The following is a 19,348-nucleotide window of genomic DNA, read 5'->3' on the forward strand; positions in this document are numbered from 1 at the left end:
AAAACTCAGCAGTCCAGGTTCCTGATGTCAGTTTGTAGGGCTCCCTTGGGTCTATCAGGGCAGCACAAGTTTGAGGTGCGGACATCTTCGGTGTAGGGTCCATCCTTCGATATAAGGATTTTTTGCAGTCAGGGCCAGGGGCCCCTGGGCACATCCTTTTTCCATTTTCCCTGGGAAAGAAAACTCAGCAGTCCAGGTTCCTGATGTCAGTTTGTAGGGCTCCCTTGGGTCTATCAGGGCAGCACAAGTTTGCGGTGGGGACAACTTCGGTGTGGGGTCCATTCTTCGATATAAGGATTCTTTGCAGTCAGGGCCAGAGGCCCAGGGCCAGGGGCCCCTGGGCACATCCTTTTTCCATTTTCCCTGGGAAAGAAAACTCAGCAGTCCAGGTTCCTGATGTCAGTTTGTAGGGCTCCCTTGGGTCTATCAGGGCAGCACAAGTTTGAGGTGGGGACAACTTCGGTGTGGGGTCCATCCTTCGATATAAGGATTCTTTGCAGTCAGGGCCAGGGTCCCAGGGCCAGGGGCCCCTGGGCACATCCTTTTTCCATTTTCCCTGGGAAAGAAAACTCAGCAGTCCAGGTTCCTGATGTCAGTTTTTAGGGCTCCCTTGGGTCTATCAGGGCAGCACAAGTTTGAGGTGGGGACAACTTCGGTGTGGGGTCCATCCTTCGATATAAGGATTCTTTGCAGTGAGGCCCACGACCAGGGCCAGGGAACCCTGGGCACATTCTTTTTCCATTTTCCCTGGGAAAGAAAACTCAGCAGTCCAGGTTCCTGATGTCAGTTTGTAGGGCTCCCTTGGGTCTATCAGGGCAGCACAAGTTTGAGGTGGGGACAACTTCGGTGTGGGGTCCATCCTTCGACATAAGGATTCTTTGCAGTCAGGGCCAGGGTCCCAGGGCCAGGGGCCCCTGGGCACATCCTTTTTCCATTTTCCCTGGGAAAGAAAACTCAGCAGTCCAGTTTCCTGATGTCAGTTTGTAGGGCTCCCTTGGGTCTATCAGGGCAGCACAAGTTTGAGGTGGGGACAACTTCGGTGTGGGGTCCATCCTTCGATATAAGGATTCTTTGCAGTGAGGCCCCAGTCCAGGGCCAGGGGCCCCTGAGCACATCCTTTTTCCATTTTCCCTGGGAAAGAAAACTCAGCAGTCCAGGTTCCTGATGTCAGTTTGTAGGGCTCCCTTGGGTCTATCAGGGCAGCACAAGTTTGAGGTGGGGACAACTTCGGTGTGGGGTCCATTCTTCGATATAAGGATTTTTTGCAGTCAGGGCCAGGGGCCCCTGGGCACATCCTTTTTCCATTTTCCCTGGGAAAGAAAACTCAGCAGTCCAGGTTCCTGATGTCAGTTTGTAGGGCTCCCTTGGGTCTATCAGGGCAGCACAAGTTTGAGGTGGGGACAACTTCGGTGTGGGGTCCATCCTTCGATATAAGGATTTTTTGCAGTCAGGGCCAGGGGCCCCTGGGCACATCCTTTTTCCATTTTCCCTGGGAAAGAAAACTCAGCTGTCCAGGTTCCTGATGTCAGTTTGTAGGGCTCCCTTGGGTCTATCAGGGCAGCACAAGTTTGAGGTGGGGACAACTTCGGTGTGGGGTCCATCCTTCGATATAAGGATTCTTTGCAGTGAGGGCCCAGCCCAGGGCCAGGGAACCCTGGGCACATCCTTTTTCCATTTTCCCAGGGAAAGAAAACTCAGCAGTCCAGGTTCCTGATGTCAGTTTGTAGGGCTCCCTTGGGTCTATCAAGGCAGCACAAGTTTGAGGTGGGGACAACTTCGGTGTGGGATCCATCCTTCGATATAAGGATTTTTTGCAGTCAGGGCCAGGGGCCCCTGGGCACATCCTTTTTCCATTTTCCCTGGGAAAGAAAACTCAGCAGTCCAGGTTCCTGATGTCAGTTTGTAGGGCTCCCTTGGGTCTATCAGGGCAGCACAAGTTTGAGGTGGGGACAACTTCGGTGTGGGGTCCATCCTTCGATATATGGATTTTTTGCAGTCAGGGCCAGGGGCCCCTGGGCACATCCTTTTTCCATTTCCCCTGGGAAAGAAAACTCAGCAGTCCAGGTTCCTGATGTCAGTTTGTAGGGCTCCCTTGGGTCTATCAGGGCAGCACAAGTTTGAGGTGGGGACAACTTCGGTGTGGGGTCCATCCTTCGATATAAGGATTCTTTGCAGTCAGGGCCAGGGGCCCCTGGGCACATCCTTTTTCCATTTTCCCTATGAAAGAAAACTCAGCAGTCCAGGTTCCTGATGTCAGTTTGTAGGGCTCCCTTGGGTCTATCAGGGCAGCACAAGTTTGAGGTGGGGACAACTTCGGTGTGGGGTCCATCCTTCGATATAAGGATTCTTTGCAGAGAGGCCCCAGCCCAGGGCCAGGGGCCCCTGGGCACATCCTTTTTCCATTTTCCCTGGGAAAGAAAACTCAGCAGTCCAGGTTCCTGATGTCAGTCTGTAGGGCTCCCTTGAGTGTATCAGGGCAGCACAAGTTTGAGGTGGGGACAACTTTGGTGTGGGCTCCATCCTTCGATATAAGGATTTTTTGCAGTTAGGGCCAGGGTCCCAGGGCCAGGGGCCCCTGGGCACATCTTTTTCCATTTTCCCTGGGAAAGAAAACTCAGCAGTCCAGGTTCCTGATGTCAGTTTGTAGGGCTCCCTTGGGTCTATCAGGGCAGCACAAGTTTGAGGTGGGGACAACTTCGGTTTGGGGTCCATCCTTCGATATAAGGATTCTTTGCAGTCAGGGCCAGGGGCCCCTGGGCACATCCTTTTTCCATTTTCCCTGGGAAAGAAAACTCAGCAGTCCAGGTTCCTGATGTCAGTTTGTAGGGCTCCCTTGGGTCTATCAGGGCAGCACAAGTTTGAGGTGGGGACAACTTCGGTGTGGGGTCCATCCTTCGATATAAGGATTTTTTGCAGTCAGGGCCAGGGGCCCCTGGGCACATCCTTTTTCCATTTTCCCTGGGAAAGAAAACTCAGCAGTCCAGGTTCCTGATGTCAGTTTGTAGGGCTCCCTTGGGTCTATCAGGGCAGCACAAGTTTGAGGTGGGGACATCTTCGGTGTAGGGTCCATCCTTCGATATAAGGATTTTTTGCAGTCAGGGCCAGGGGCCCCTGGGCACATCCTTTTTCCATTTTCCCTGGGAAAGAAAACTCAGCAGTCCAGGTTCCTGATGTCAGTTTGTAGGGCTCCCTTGGGTCTATCAGGGCAGCACAAGTTTGAGGTGGGGACAACTTCGGTGTGGGGTCCATCCTTCGATATAAGGATTTTTTGCAGTCAGGGCCAGGGGCCCCTGGGCACATCCTTTTTCCATTTTCCCTGGGAAAGAAAACTCAGCAGTCCAGGTTCCTGATGTCAGTTTGTAGGGCTCCCTTGGGTCTATCAGGGCAGCACAAGTTTGAGGTGGGGACAACTTCGGTGTGGGGTCCATCCTTCGATATAAGGATTTTTTGCAGTCAGGGCCAGGGGCCCCTGGGCACATCCTTTTTCCATTTTCCCTATGAAAGAAAACTCAGCAGTCCAGGTTCCTGATGTCAGTTTGTAGGGCTCCCTTGGGTCTATCAGGGCAGCACAAGTTTGAGGTGGGGACAACTTCGGTGTGGGGTCCATCCTTCGATATAAGGATTCTTTGCAGAGAGGCCCCAGCCCAGGGCCAGGGGCCCCTGGGCACATCCTTTTTCCATTTTCCCTGGGAAAGAAAACTCAGCAGTCCAGGTTCCTGATGTCAGTCTGTAGGGCTCCCTTGAGTGTATCAGGGCAGCACAAGTTTGAGGTGGGGACAACTTTGGTGTGGGGTCAATCCTTCGATATAAGGATTTTTTGCAGTCAGGGCCAGGGTCCCAGGGCCAGGGGCCCCTGGGCACATCTTTTTCCATTTTCCCTGGGAAAGAAAACTCAGCAGTCCAGGTTCCTGATGTCAGTTTGTAGGGCTCCCTTGGGTCTCTCAGGGCAGCACAAGTTTGAGGTGGGGACAACTTCGGTGTGGGCTCCATCCTTCGATATAAGGATTTTTTGCAGTCAGGGCCAGGGGCCCCTGGGCACATCCTTTTTCCATTTTCCCTGGGAAAGAAAACTCAGCAGTCCAGGTTCCTGATGTCAGTTTGTAGGGCTCCCTTGGGTCTATCAGGGCAGCACAAGTTTGAGGTGGGGACAACTTCGGTGTGGGCTCCATCCTTCGATATAAGGATTCTTTGCAGTCAGGGCCAGGGGCCCCTGGGCACATCCTTTTTCCATTTTCCCTGGGAAAGAAAACTCAGCAGTCCAGGTTCCTGATGTCAGTTTGTAGGGCTCCCTTGGGTCTATCAGGGCAGCACAAGTTTGAGGTGGGGACAACTTCGGTGTGGGGTCCATCCTTCGATATAAGGATTCTTTGCAGTCAGGGCCAGGGGCCCCTGGGCACATCCTTTTTCCATTTTCCCTGGGAAAGAAAAGTCAGCAGTCCAGGTTCCTGATGTCAGTTTGTAGGGCTCCCTTGGGTCTATCAGGGCAGCACAAGTTTGAGGTGGGGACAACTTCGGTCTGGGGTCCATCCTTCGATATAAGGTTTTTTTGCAGTCAGGGCCAGGGTCCCAGGGCCAGGGGCCCCTGGGCACATCCTTTTTCCATTTTCCCTGGGAAAGAAAAGTCAGCAGTCCAGGTTCCTGATGTCAGTTTGTAGGGCTCCCTTGGGTCTATCAGGGCAGCACAAGTTTGAGGTGGGGACAACTTCGGTGTGGGGTCCATCCTTCGATATAAGGATTCTTTGCAGTGAGGGCCCAGCCCAGGGCCAGGGAACCCTGGGCACATCCTTTTTCCATTTTCCCAGGGAAAGAAAACTCAGCAGTCCAGGTTCCTGATGTCAGTTTGTAGGGCTCCCTTGGGTCTATCAAGGCAGCACAAGTTTGAGGTGGGGACAACTTCGGTGTGGGATCCATCCTTCGATATAAGGATTTTTTGCAGTCAGGGCCAGGGGCCCCTGGGCACATCCTTTTTCCATTTTCCCTGGGAAAGAAAACTCAGCAGTCCAGGTTCCTGATGTCAGTTTGTAGGGCTCCCTTGGGTCTATCAGGGCAGCACAAGTTTGAGGTGGGGACAACTTCGGTGTGGGGTCCATCCTTCGATATAAGGATTTTTTGCAGTCAGGGCCAGGGGCCCCTGGGCACATCCTTTTTCCATTTTCCCTGGGAAAGAAAACTCAGCAGTCCAGGTTCCTGATGTCAGTTTGTAGGGCTCCCTTGGGTCTATCAGGGCAGCACAAGTTTGAGGTGGGGACAACTTCGGTGTGGGGTCCATCCTTTGATATAAGGATTTTTTGCAGTCAGGGCCAGGGGCCCCTGGGCACATCCTTTTTCCATTTTCCCTATGAAAGAAAACTCAGCAGTCCAGGTTCCTGATGTCAGTTTGTAGGGCTCCCTTGGGTCTATCAGGGCAGCACAAGTTTGAGGTGGGGACAACTTCGGTGTGGGGTCCATCCTTCGATATAAGGATTCTTTGCAGAGAGGCCCCAGCCCAGGGCCAGGGGCCCCTGGGCACATCCTTTTTCCATTTTCCCTGGGAAAGAAAACTCTGCAGTCCAGGTTCCTGATGTCAGTCTGTAGGGCTCCCTTGAGTGTATCAGGGCAGCACAAGTTTGAGGTGGGGACAACTTTGGTGTGGGGTCAATCCTTCGATATAAGGATTTTTTGCAGTCAGGGCCAGGGTCCCAGGGCCAGGGGCCCCTGGGCACATCTTTTTCCATTTTCCCTGGGAAAGAAAAGTCAGCAGTCCAGGTTCCTGATGTCAGTTTGTAGGGCTCCCTTGGGTCTATCAGGGCAGCACAAGTTTGAGGTGGGGACAACTTCGGTTTGGGGTCCATCCTTCGATATAAGGATTCTTTGCAGTCAGGGCCAGGGGCCCCTGGGCACATCCTTTTTCCATTTTCCCTGGGAAAGAAAACTCAGCAGTCCAGGTTCCTGATGTCAGTTTGTAGGGCTCCCTTGGGTCTCTCAGGGCAGCACAAGTTTGAGGTGGGGACAACTTCGGTGTGGGGTCCATCCTTCGATATAAGGATTTTTTGCAGTCAGGGCCAGGGGCCCCTGGGCACATCCTTTTTCCATTTTCCCTGGGAAAGAAAACTCAGCAGTCCAGGTTCCTGATGTCAGTTTGTAGGGCTCCCTTGGGTCTATCAGGGCAGCACAAGTTTGAGGTGGGGACATCTTCGGTGTAGGGTCCATCCTTCGATATAAGGATTTTTTGCAGTCAGGGCCAGGGGCCCCTGGGCACATCCTTTTTCCATTTTCCCTGGGAAAGAAAACTCAGCAGTCCAGGTTCCTGATGTCAGTTTGTAGGGCTCCCTTGGGTCTATCAGGGCAGCACAAGTTTGAGGTGGGGACAACTTCGGTGTGGGGTCCATTCTTCGATATAAGGATTCTTTGCAGTCAGGGCCAGGGTCCCAGGGCCAGGGGCCCCTGGGCACATCCTTTTTCCATTTTCCCTGGGAAAGAAAACTCAGCAGTCCAGGTTCCTGATGTCAGTTTGTAGGGCTCCCTTGGGTCTATCAGGGCAGCACAAGTTTGAGGTGGGGACAACTTCGGTGTGGGGTCCATCCTTCGATATAAGGATTTTTTGCAGTCAGGGCCAGGGGCCCCTGGGCACATCCTTTTTCCATTTTCCCTGGGAAAGAAAACTCAGCAGTCCAGGTTCCTGATGTCAGTTTGTAGGGCTCCCTTGGGTCTATCAGGGCAGCACAAGTTTGAGGTGGGGACAACTTCGGTGTGGGGTCCATCCTTCGATATAAGGATTCTTTGCAGTCAGGGCTAGGGGCCCCTGGGCACATCCTTTTTCCATTTTCCCTATGAAAGAAAACTCAGCAGTCCAGGTTCCTGATGTCAGTTTGTAGGGCTCCCTTGGGTCTATCACGGCAGCACAAGTTTGAGGTGGGGACAACTTCGGTGTGGGGTCCATCCTTCGATATAAGGATTTTTTGCAGTCAGGGCCAGGGGCCCCTGGGCACATCCTTTTTCCATTTTCCCTGGGAAAGAAAACTCAGCAGTCCAGGTTCCTGATGTCAGTTTGTAGGGCTCCCTTGGGTCTATCAGGGCAGCACAAGTTTGAGGTGGGGACAACTTCGGTGTGGGGTCCATCCTTCGATATAAGGATTCTTTGCAGTCAGGGCTAGGGGCCCCTGGGCACATCCTTTTTCCATTTTCCCTATGAAAGAAAACTCAGCAGTCCAGGTTCCTGATCTCAGTTTGTAGGGCTCCCTTGGGTCTATCAGGGCAGCACAAGTTTGAGGTGGGGACAACTTCGGTTTGGGGTCCATCCTTCGATATAAGGATTCTTTACAGTCAGGGCCAGGGGACCCTGGGCACATCCTTTTTCCATTTTCCCTGGGAAAGAAAACTCAGCAGTCCAGGTTCCTGATGTCAGTTTGTAGGGCTCCCTTGGGTCTATCACGGCAGCACAAGTTTGAGGTGGGGACAACTTCGGTGTGGGGTCCATCCTTCGATATAAGGATTTTTTGCAGTCAGGGCCAGGGGCCCCTGGGCACATCCTTTTTCCATTTTCCCTGGGAAAGAAAACTCAGCAGTCCAGGTTCCTGATGTCAGTTTGTAGGGCTCCCTTGGGTCTATCAGGGCAGCACAAGTTTGAGGTGGGGACATCTTCGGTGTAGGGTCCATCCTTCGATATAAGGATTTTTTGCAGTCAGGGCCAGGGGCCCCTGGGCACATCCTTTTTCCATTTTCCCTGGGAAAGAAAACTCAGCAGTCCAGGTTCCTGATGTCAGTTTGTAGGGCTCCCTTGGGTCTATCAGGGCAGCACAAGTTTGAGGTGGGGACAACTTCGGTGTGGGGTCCATTCTTCGATATAAGGATTCTTTGCAGTCAGGGCCAGGGGCCCAGGGCCAGGGGCCCCTGGGCACATCCTTTTTCCATTTTCCCTGGGAAAGAAAACTCAGCAGTCCAGGTTCCTGATGTCAGTTTGTAGGGCTCCCTTGGGTCTATCAGGGCAGCACAAGTTTGAGGTGGGGACAACTTCGGTGTGGGGTCCATCCTTCGATATAAGGATTCTTTGCAGTCAGGGCTAGGGGCCGCTGGGCACATCCTTTTTCCATTTTCCCTGGGAAAGAAAACTCAGCAGTCCAGGTTCCTGATGTCAGTTTGTAGGGCTCCCTTGGGTCTATCAGGGCAGCACAAGTTTGAGGTGGGGACAACTTCGGTGTGGGGTCCATCCTTCGATATAAGGATTTTTTGCAGTCAGGGCCAGGGGCCCCTGGGCACATCCTTTTTCCATTTTCCCTGGGAAAGAAAACTCAGCAGTCCAGGTTCCTGATGTCAGTTTGTAGGGCTCCCTTGGGTCTATCAGGGCAGCACAAGTTTGAGGTGGGGACATCTTCGGTGTGGGGTCCATCCTTCGATATAAGGATTCTTTGCAGTGAGGCCCCAGCCCATGTCCAGGGGCCCCTGGGCACATCCTTTTTCCATTTTCCCTGGGAAAGAAAACTCAGCAGTCCAGGTTCCTGATGTCAGTTTGTAGGGCTCCCTTGGGTCTATCAGGGCAGCACAAGTTTGAGGTGGGGACAACTTCGGTGTGGGGTCCATCCTTCGATATAAGGATTCTTTGCAGTCAGGGCCAGGGGCCCCTGGGCACATCCTTTTTCCATTTTCCCTGGGAAAGAAAACTCAGCAGTCCAGGTTCCGGATGTCAGTTTGTAGGGCTCCCTTGGGTCTATCAGGGCAGCACAAGTTTGAGGTGGGGACAACTTCGGTGTGGGGTCCATTCTTCGATATAAGGATTCTTTGCAGTCAGGGCCAGGGGCCCAGGGCCAGGGGCCCCTGGGCACATCCTTTTTCCATTTTCCCTGGGAAAGAAAACTCAGCAGTCCAGGTTCCTGATGTCAGTTTGTAGGGCTCCCTTGGGTCTATCAGGGCAGCACAAGTTTGAGGTGGGGACAACTTCGGTGTGGGGTCCATCCTTCGATATAAGGATTCTTTGCAGTCAGGGCCAGGGGCCGCTGGGCACATCCTTTTTCCATTTTCCCTGGGAAAGAAAACTCAGCAGTCCAGGTTCCTGATGTCAGTTTGTAGGGCTCCCTTGGGTCTATCAGGGCAGCACAAGTTTGAGGTGGGGACAACTTCGGTGTGGGGTCCATCCTTCGATATAAGGATTTTTTGCAGTCAGGGCCAGGGGCCCCTGGGCACATCCTTTTTCCATTTTCCCTGGGAAAGAAAACTCAGCAGTCCAGGTTCCTGATGTCAGTTTGTAGGGCTCCCTTGGGTCTATCAGGGCAGCACAAGTTTGAGGTGGGGACATCTTCGGTGTGGGGTCCATCCTTCGATATAAGGATTCTTTGCAGTGAGGCCCCAGCCCATGTCCAGGGGCCCCTGGGCACATCCTTTTTCCATTTTCCCTGGGAAAGAAAACTCAGCAGTCCAGGTTCCTGATGTCAGTTTGTAGGGCTCCCTTGGGTCTATCAGGGCAGCACAAGTTTGAGGTGGGGACAACTTCGGTGTGGGGTCCATCCTTCGATATAAGGATTCTTTGCAGTCAGGGCCAGGGGCCCCTGGGCACATCCTTTTTCCATTTTCCCTGGGAAAGAAAAGTCAGCAGTCCAGGTTCCTGATGTCAGTTTGTAGGGCTCCCTTGGGTCTATCAGGGCAGCACAAGTTTGAGGTGGGGACAACTTCGGTGTGGGGTCCATCCTTCGTTATAAGGATTATTTGCAGTCAGGGCCAGGGGCGCCTGGGCACATCCTTTTTCCATTTTCCCTGGGAAAGAAAACTCAGCAGTCCAGGTTCCTGATGTCAGTTTGTAGGGCTCCCTTGGGTCTATCAGGGCAGCACAAGTTTGAGGTGGGGACAACTTCGGTGTGGGGTCCATCCTTCGTTATAAGGATTCTTTGCAGTCAGGGCCAGGGGCCCCTGGGCACATCCTTTTTCTATTTTCCCTGGGAAAGAAAACTCAGCAGTCCAGGTTCCTGATGTCAGTTTGTAGGGCTCCCTTGGGTCTATCAGGGCAGCACAAGTTTGATGTGGGGACAACTTCGGTGTGGGCTCCATCCTTCGATATAAGGATTTTTTTGCAGTCAGGGCTAGCGTCCCCTGGGCACAACCTTTGGCCATTTTATCTGTGAAAGGAAACTCAGCAGTCCAGGTTCCTGATGTCAGTTTGTAGGGTTCCCTTGGGTCTATCAGGGCAGCACAAGTTTGAGGTGGGGACAACTTCGGTCTGCGATCCATCCTTCGATATAAGGATTCTTTGCAGTGAGGCCCCAGCCCAGGGCCAGGGGCCCCTGGGCACAACCTTTTTCCATTTTCCCTGGGAAAGAAAACTCAGCAGTCCAGGTTCCTGATGTCAGTTTGTAGGGCTCCCTTGGGTCTATCAGGGCAGCACAAGTTTGAGGTGGGGACAACTTCGGTGTGGGGTCCATCCTTCGATATAAGGATTTTTTGCAGTCAGGGCTAGGGTCCCCTGGGCACAACCTTTGGCCATTTTATCTGTGAAAGGAAACTCATCAGTCCAAGTTCCTGATGTCAGTTTGTAGGGCTCCCTTGGGTCTATCAGGGCAGCACAATTTTAAGGTGGGGACAACTTCGGTGTGGGGTCCATCCTTCGATATAAGGATTCTTTGCAGTGAGGCCCCAGCCCAGGGCCAGGGGCCCCTGGGCACATCCTTCTTCCATTTTCCCTGGGAAAGAAAACTCCGCAGTCCAGGTTCCTGATGTCAGTTTGTAGGGCTCCCTTGGGTCTATCAGGGCAGCACAAGTTTGAGGTGGGGACAACTTCGGTGTGGGGTCCATCCTTCGTTATAAGGATTCTTTGCAGTCAGGGCCAGGGGCGCCTGGGCACATCCTTTTTCCATTTTCCCTGGGAAAGAAAACTCAGCAGTCCAGGTTCCTGATGTCAGTTTGTAGGGCTCCCTTGGGTCTATCAGGGCAGCACAAGTTTGAGGTGGGGACAACTTCGGTGTGGGGTCCATCCTTCGATATAAGGATTCTTTGCAGTGAGGCCCCAGCCCATGTCCAGGGGCCCCATGGCACATCCTTTTTCCATTTTCCCTGGGAAAGAAAACTCAGCAGTCCAGGTTCCTGATGTCAGTTTGTAGGGCTCCCTTGGGTGTATGAGGGCAGCACAAGTTTGAGGTGGGGACATCTTCGGTGTGGGGCCCATCCTTCGATATAAGGATTTTTTGCAGTCAGGGCCAGGGGCCCCTGGGCACGTCCTTTTTCCATTTTCCCTGGGAAAGAAAACTCAGCAGTCCAGGTTCCTGATGTCAGTTTGTAGGGCTCCCTTGGGTCTATCAGGGCAGCACATGTTTGAGGTGGGGACAACTTCGGTGTGGGGTCCATCCTTCGATATAAGGATTCTTTGCAGTCAGGGCCAGGGGCCCCTGGGCACGTCCTTTTTCCATTTTCCCTGGGAAAGAAAACTCAGCAGTCCAGGTTCCTGATGTCAGTTTGTAGGGCTCCCTTGGGTGTATCAGGGCAGCACAAGTTTGAGGTGGGGACAACTTCGGTCTGGGGTCCATCCTTCGATATAAGGATTTTTTGCAGTGAGACCCCAGCCCAGGGCCAGGGGCCCCTGGGCACATCCTTTTTCCATTTTCCCTGGGAAAGAAAACTCAGCAGTCCAGGTTCCTGATGTCAGTCTGTAGGGCTCCCTTGGGTCTATCAGGGCAGCACAAGTTTGAGGTGGGGACAACTTCGGTGTGGGGTCCATCCTTCGATATAAGGATTCTTTGCAATGAGGCCCCAGCCCAGGGCCAGGGGCCCCTGGGCACATCCTTTTTCCATTTTCCCTGGGAAAGAAAACTCAGCAGTCCAGGTTCCTGATGTCAGTTTGTAGGGCTCCCTTGGGTCTATCAGGGCAGCACAAGTTTGAGGTGGGGACAACTTCGGTGTGGGCTCCATCCTTCGATATAAGGATTTTTGCAGTGTGGCCCCAGCCCTTGTCCAGGGGCCCCTGGGCACATCCTTTTTCCATTTTCCCTGGGAAAGAAAACTCAGCAGTCCAGGTTCCTGATGTCAGTTTGTAGGGCTCCCTTGGGTCTATCAGGGCAGCACAAGTTTGAGGTGGGGACATCTTCGGTGTGGGGTCCATCCTTCGATATAAGGATTCTTTGCAGTGAGGCCCCAGCCCATGTCCAGGGGCCCCTGGGCACATCCTTTTTCCATTTTCCCTGGGAAAGAAAACTCAGCAATCCAGGTTCCTGATGTCAGTTTGTAGGGCTCCCTTGGGTCTATCAGGGCAGCACAAGTTTGAGGTGGGGACAACTTCGGTTTGGGGTCCATCCTTCAATATAAGGATTCTTTGTAGTCAGGGCCAGGGGCCCCTGGGCACATCCTTTTTCCATTTTCCCTGGGAAAGAAAACTCAGCAGTCCAGGTTCCTGATGTCAGTTTGTAGGGCTCCCTTGGGTCTATCAGGGCAGCACAAGTTTGAGGTGGGGACAACTTCGGTGTGGGGTCCATCCTTCGATATAAGGATATTTTGCAGTCAGGGCCAGGGGCCCCTGGGCACATCCTTTTTCCATTTTCCCTGGGAAAGAAAACTCAGCAGTCCAGGTTCCTGATGTCAGTTTGTAGGGCTCCCTTGGGTCTATCAGGGCAGCACAAGTTTGAGGTGGGGACAACTTCGGTGTGGGGTCCATCCTTCGATATAAGGATTCTTTGCAGTGAGGCCCCAGCCCAGGGCCAGGGGCCCCTGGGCACATCCTTTTTCCATTTTCCCTGGGAAAGAAAACTCAGCAGTCCAGGTTCCTGATGTCAGTTTGTAGGGCTCCCTTGGGTCTATCAGGGCAGCACAAGTTTGAGGTGGGGACATCTTCGGTGTGGGGTCCATCCTTCGATATAAGGATTTTTTGCAGTCAGGGCCAGGGGCCCCTGGGCACATCCTTTTTCCATTTTCCCTGGGAAAGAAAACTCAGCAGTCCAGGTTCCTGATGTCAGTTTGTAGGGCTCCCTTGGGTCTATCAGGGCAGCACAAGTTTGAGGTGGGGACAACTTCGGTGTGGGGTCCATCCTTCGATATAAGGATTTTTGCAGTGTGGCCCCAGCCCTTGTCCAGGGGCCCCTGGGCACATCCTTTTTCCATTTTCCCTGGGAAAGAAAACTCAGCAGTCCAGGTTCCTGATGTCAGTTTGTAGGGCTCCCTTGGGTCTATCAGGGCAGCACAAGTTTGAGGTGGGGACATCTTCGGTGTGGGGTCCATCCTTCGATATAAGGATTCTTTGCAGTGAGGCCCCAGCCCATGTCCAGGGGCCCCTGGGCACATCCTTTTTCCATTTTCCCTGGGAAAGAAAACTCAGCAATCCAGGTTCCTGATGTCAGTTTGTAGGGCTCCCTTGGGTCTATCAGGGCAGCACAAGTTTGAGGTGGGGACAACTTCGGTTTGGGGTCCATCCTTCAATATAAGGATTCTTTGTAGTCAGGGCCAGGGGCCCCTGGGCACATCCTTTTTCCATTTTCCCTGGGAAAGAAAACTCAGCAGTCCAGGTTCCTGATGTCAGTTTGTAGGGCTCCCTTGGGTCTATCAGGGCAGCACAAGTTTGAGGTGGGGACATCTTCGGTGTGGGGTCCATCCTTCGATATAAGGAATTTTTGCAGTCAGGGCCAGGGGCCCCTGGGCACATCCTTTTTCCATTTTCCCTGGGAAAGAAAACTCAGCAGTCCAGGTTCCTGATGTCAGTTTGTAGGGCTCCCTTGGGTCTATCAGGGCAGCACAAGTTTGAGGTGGGGACAACTTCGGTGTGGGGTCCATCCTTCGATATAAGGATTCTTTGCAGTCAGGGCCAGGGTCCCAGGGCCAGGGGCCCCTGGGCACATCCATTTTCCATTTTCCCTGGGAAAGAAAACTCAGCAGTCCAGGTTCCTGATGTCAGTTTTTAGGGCTCCCTTGGGTCTATCAGGGCAGCACAAGTTTGAGGTGGGGACAACTTCGGTGTGGGGTCCATCCTTCGATATAAGGATTCTTTGCAGTGAGGCCCACGACCAGGTCCAGGGAACCCTGGGCACATCCTTTTTCCATTTTCCCTGGGAAAGAAAACTCAGCAGTCCAGGTTCCTGATGTCAGTTTGTAGGGCTCCCTTGGGTCTATCAGGGCAGCACAAGTTTGAGGTGGGGACAACTTCGGTGTGGGGTCCATCCTTCGATATAAGGATTTTTTGCAGTCAGGGCCAGGGGCCCCTGGGCACATCCTTCGGCCATTTTCCCTGGGAAAGAAAACTCAGCAGTCCAGGTTCCTGATGTCAGTTTGTAGGGCTCCCTTGGGTCTATCAGGGCAGCACAAGTTTGAGGTGGGGACAACTTCGGTGTGGGCTCCATCCTTCGATATAAGGATTTTTTGCTGTCAGGGCAAGGGGCCCCTGGGCACATCCTTTTTCCATTTTCCCTGGGAAAGAAAAGTCAGCAGTCCAGGTTCCTGATGTCAGTTTGTAGGGCTCCCTTGGGTCTATCAGGGCAGCACAAGTTTGAGGTGGGGACATCTTCGGTGTGGGGTCCATCCTTCGATATAAGGATTCTTTGCAGTGAGGCCCCAGCCCATGTCCAGGGGCCCCTGGGCACATCCTTTTTCCATTTTCCCTGGGAAAGAAAACTCAGCAATCCAGGTTCCTGATGTCAGTTTGTAGGGCTCCCTTGGGTCTATCAGGGCAGCACAAGTTTGAGGTGGGGACAACTTCGGTGTGGGGTCCATCCTTCAATATAAGGATTCTTTGTAGTCAGGGCCAGGGGCCCCTGGGCACATCCTTTTTCCATTTTCCCTGGGAAAGAAAACTCAGCAGTCCAGGTTCCTGATGTCAGTTTGTAGGGCTCCCTTGGGTCTATCAGGGCAGCACAAGTTTGAGGTGGGGACAACTTCGGTGTGGGGTCCATCCTTCGATATAAGGATATTTTGCAGTCAGGGCCAGGGGCCCCTGGGCACATCCTTTTTCCATTTTCCCTGGGAAAGAAAACTCAGCAGTCCAGGTTCCTGATGTCAGTTTGTAGGGCTCCCTTGGGTCTATCAGGGCAGCACAAGTTTGAGGTGGGGACAACTTCGGTGTGGGGTCCATCCTTCGATATAAGGATTCTTTGCAGTGAGGCCCCAGCCCAGGGCCAGGGGCCCCTGGGCACATCCTTTTTCCATTTTCCCTGGGAAAGAAAACTCAGCAGTCCAGGTTCCTGATGTCAGTTTGTAGGGCTCCCTTGGGTCTATCAGGGCAGCACAAGTTTGAGGTGGGGACATCTTCGGTGTGGGGTCCATCCTTCGATATAAGGATTTTTTGCAGTCAGGGCCAGGGGCCCCTGGGCACATCCTTTTTCCATTTTCCCTGGGAAAGAAAACTCAGCAGTCCAGGTTCCTGATGTCAGTTTGTAGGGCTCCCTTGGGTCTATCAGGGCAGCACAAGTTTGAGGTGGGGACAACTACGGTGTGGGGTCCATCTTTCGATATAAGGATTCTTTGCAGTCAGGGCCAGGGTCCCAGGGCCAGGGGCCCCTGGGCACATCCATTTTCCATTTTCCCTGGGAAAGAAAACTCAGCAGTCCAGGTTTGTGATGTCAGTTTTTAAGGCTCCCTTGGGTCTATCAGGGCAGCACAAGTTTGAGGTGGGGACAACTTCGGTGTGGGGTCCATCCTTCGATATAAGGATTCTTTGCAGTGAGGCCCACGACCAGGTCCAGGGAACCCTGGGCACATCCTTTTTCCATTTTCCCTGGGAAAGAAAACTCAGCAGTCCAGGTTCCTGATGTCAGTTTGTAGGGCTCCCTTGGGTCTATCAGGGCAGCACAAGTTTGAGGTGGGGACAACTTCGGTGTGGGGTCCATCCTTCGATATAAGGATTTTTTGCAGTCAGGGCCAGGGGCCCCTGGGCACATCCTTCGGCCATTTTCCCTGGGAAAGAAAACTCAGCAGTCCAGGTTCCTGATGTCAGTTTGTAGGGCTCCCTTGGGTCTATCAGGGCAGCACAAGTTTGAGGTGGGGACATCTTCGGTGTGGGGTCCATCCTTCGATATAAGGATTCTTTGCAGTGAGGCCCCAGCCCATGTCCAGGGGCCCCTGGGCACATCCTTTTTCCATTTTCCCTGGGAAAGAAAACTCAGCAATCCAGGTTCCTGATGTCAGTTTGTAGGGCTCCCTTGGGTCTATCAGGGCAGCACAAGTTTGAGGTGGGGACAACTTCGGTGTGGGGTCCATCCTTCAATATAAGGATTCTTTGTAGTCAGGGCCAGGGGCCCCTGGGCACATCCTTTTTCCATTTTCCCTGGGAAAGAAAACTCAGCAGTCCAGGTTCCTGATGTCAGTTTGTAGGGCTCCCTTGGGTCTATCAGGGCAGCACAAGTTTGAGGTGGGGACAACTTCGGTGTGGGGTCCATCCTTCGATATAAGGATTCTTTGCAGTGAGGCCCCAGCCCAGGGCCAGGGGCCCCTGGGCACATCCTTTTTCCATTTTCCCTGGGAAAGAAAACTCAGCAGTCCAGGTTCCTGATGTCAGTTTGTAGGGCTCCCTTGGGTCTATCAGGGCAGCACAAGTTTGAGGTGGGGACATCTTCGGTGTGGGGTCCATCCTTCGATATAAGAATTTTTGGCAGTCAGGTCCAGTGTTCCCTGGGCACATCTTTTTCCATTTTCCCTGGGAAAGAAAACTCAGCAGTCCAGGTTCCTGATGTCAGTTTGTAGGGCTCCCTTGGGTCTATCAGGGCAGCACAAGTTTGAGGTGGGGACAACTTCGGTGTGGGCTCCATCCTTCGATATAAGGATTCTTTGCAGTGAGGGCCCAGCCCAGGGCCAGGGAACCCTGGGCACATCCTTTTCCATTTTCCCTGGGAAAGAAAACTCAGCAGTCCAGGTTCCTGATGTCAGTTTGTAGGGCTCCCTTGGGTCTATCAAGGCAGCACAAGTTTGAGGTGGGGACAACTTCGGTGTGGGATCCATCCTTCGATATAAGGATTTTTTGCAGTCAGGGCCAGGGGCCCCTGGGCACAACCTTTTTCCATTTTCCCTGGGAAAGAAAACTCAGCAGTCCAGGTTCCTGATGTCAGTTTGTAGGGCTCCCTTGGGTCTATCAGGGCAGCACAAGTTTGAGGTGGGGACAACTTCGGTGTGGGGTCCATCCTTCGATATAAGGATTCTTTGCAGTCAGGGCCAGGGGCCCCTGGGCACATCCTTTTTCCATTTTCCCTGGGAAAGAAAACTCAGCAGTCCAGGTTCCTGATGTCAGTTTGTAGGGCTCCCTTGGGTCTATCAGGGCAGCACAAGTTTGAGGTGGGGACAACTTCGGTCTGGGGTCCATCCTTCGATATACGGTTTTTTTGCACTGAGGCACCAGCCCAGGGCCAGGGAACCCTGGGCGCATCCTTTTTCCATTTTCCCTGGGAAAGAAAACTCAGCAGTCCAGGTTCCTGATGTCAGTTTGTAGGGCTCCCTTGGGTCTATCAGGGCAGCACAAGTTTGAGGTGGGGACAACTTCGGTGTGGGCTCCATCCTTCGATATAAGGATTTTTGGCAGTCAGGGCTAGGGGCCCCTGGGCACAACCTTTGGCCATTTTATCTGTGAAAGGAAACTCATCAGTCCAAGTTCCTGATGTCAGTTTGTAGGGCTCCCTTGGGTCTATCAGGGCAGCACAAGTTTGAGGTGGGGACAACTTCGGTGTGGGGTCCATCCTTCGATATAAGGATTCTTTGCAGAGAGGCCCCAGCCCAGGACCAGGGGCCCCTGGGCACATCCTTTTTCCATTTTCCCTGGGAAAGAAAACTCAGCAGTCCAGGTTCCTGATGTCAGTTTGTAGGGCTCCCTTGGGTCTATCAGGGCAGCACAAGTTTGAGGTGGGGACAACTTCGGTTTGGGGTCCATCCTTCGATATAAGGATTCTTTGCAGTCAGGGCCAGGGGCCCCTGGGCACATCCTTTTTCCATTTTCCCTGGGAAAGAAAACTCAGCAGTCCAGGTTCCTGATGTCAGTTTGTAGGGCTCCCTTGGGTCTATCAGGGCAGCACAAGTTTGAGGTGGGGACAACTTCGGTGTGGGGTCCATCCTTCGATATAAGGATTTTTTGCAGTCAGGGCCAGGGGCCCCTGGGCACATCCTTTTTCCATTTTCCCTGGGAAAGAAAACTCAGCAGTCCAGGTTCCTGATGTCAGTTTGTAGGGCTCCCTTGGGTCTATCAGGGCAGCACAAGTTTGAGGTGGGGACAACTTCGGTGTGGGGTCCATCCTTCGATATAAGGATTCTTTGCAGTGAGGCCCCAGCCCATGTCCAGGGGCCCCTGGGCACATCCTTCTTCCATTTTCCCTGGGAAAGAAAACTCAGCAGTCCAGGTTCCTGATGTCAGTTTGTAGGGCTCCCTTGGGTCTATCAGGGCAGCACAAGTTTGAGGTGGGGACAACTTCGGTGTGGGGTCCATCCTTCGATATAAGGATTCTTTGCAGTCAGGGCCAGGGGCCCCTGGGCACACCCTTTTTCCATTTTCCCTGGGAAAGAAAACTCAGCAGTCCAGGTTCCTGATGTCAGTTTGTAGGGCTCCCTTGGGTCTATCAGGGCAGCACAAGTTTGAGGTGGGGACAACTTCGGTGTGGGGTCCATCCTTCGATATAAGGATTTTTTGCAGTCAGGGCCAGGGGCCCCTGGGCACATCCTTTTTCCATTTTCCCTGGGAAAGAAAAGTCAGCAGTCCAGGTTCCTGATGTCAGTTTGTAGGGCTCCCTTGGGTCTATCAGGGCAGCACAAGTTTGAGGTGGGGACAACTTCGGTGTGGGGTCCATCCTTCGTTATAAGGATTCTTTGCAGTCAGGGCCAGGGGCCCCTGGCCACATCCTTTTTCTATTTTCCCTGGGAAAGAAAACTCAGCAGTCCAGGTTCCTGATGTCTGTTTGTAGGGCTCCCTTGGGTCTATCAGGGCAGCACAAGTTTGAGGTGGGGACAACTTCGGTGTGGGCTCCATCCTTCGATATAAGGATTTTTTGCAGTCAGGGCTAGCGTCCCCTGGGCACAACCTTTGGCCATTTTATCTGTGAAAGGAAACTCAGCAGTCCAGGTTCCTGATGTCAGTTTGTAGGGTTCCCTTGGGTCTATCAGGGCAGCACAAGTTTGAGGTGGGGACAACTTCGGTGTGGGGTCCATCCTTCGATATAAGGATTTTTTGCAGTCAGGGCCAGGGGCCCCTGGGCACATCCTTTTTCCATTTTCCCTGGGAAAGAAAACTCAGCAGTCCAGGTTCCTGATGTCAGTTTGTAGGGCTCCCTTGGGTCTATCAGGGCAGCACAAGTTTGAGGTGGGGACAACTTCGGTGTGGGGTCCATCCTTCGATATAAGGATTTTTTACAGTGAGGCCCCAGCCCAGGGCCAGGGGCCCCTGGGCACATCCTTTTTCCATTTTCCCTGGGAAAGAAAAGTCAGCAGTCCAGGTTCCTGATGTCAG

The sequence above is a fragment of the Lonchura striata genome, chromosome 34 (assembly GCF_050655825.1).
Source record: "Lonchura striata isolate lonStrDom1 chromosome 34, ASM5065582v1, whole genome shotgun sequence".
In the NCBI taxonomy this organism is placed as follows: Eukaryota; Metazoa; Chordata; class Aves; order Passeriformes; family Estrildidae; genus Lonchura; species Lonchura striata.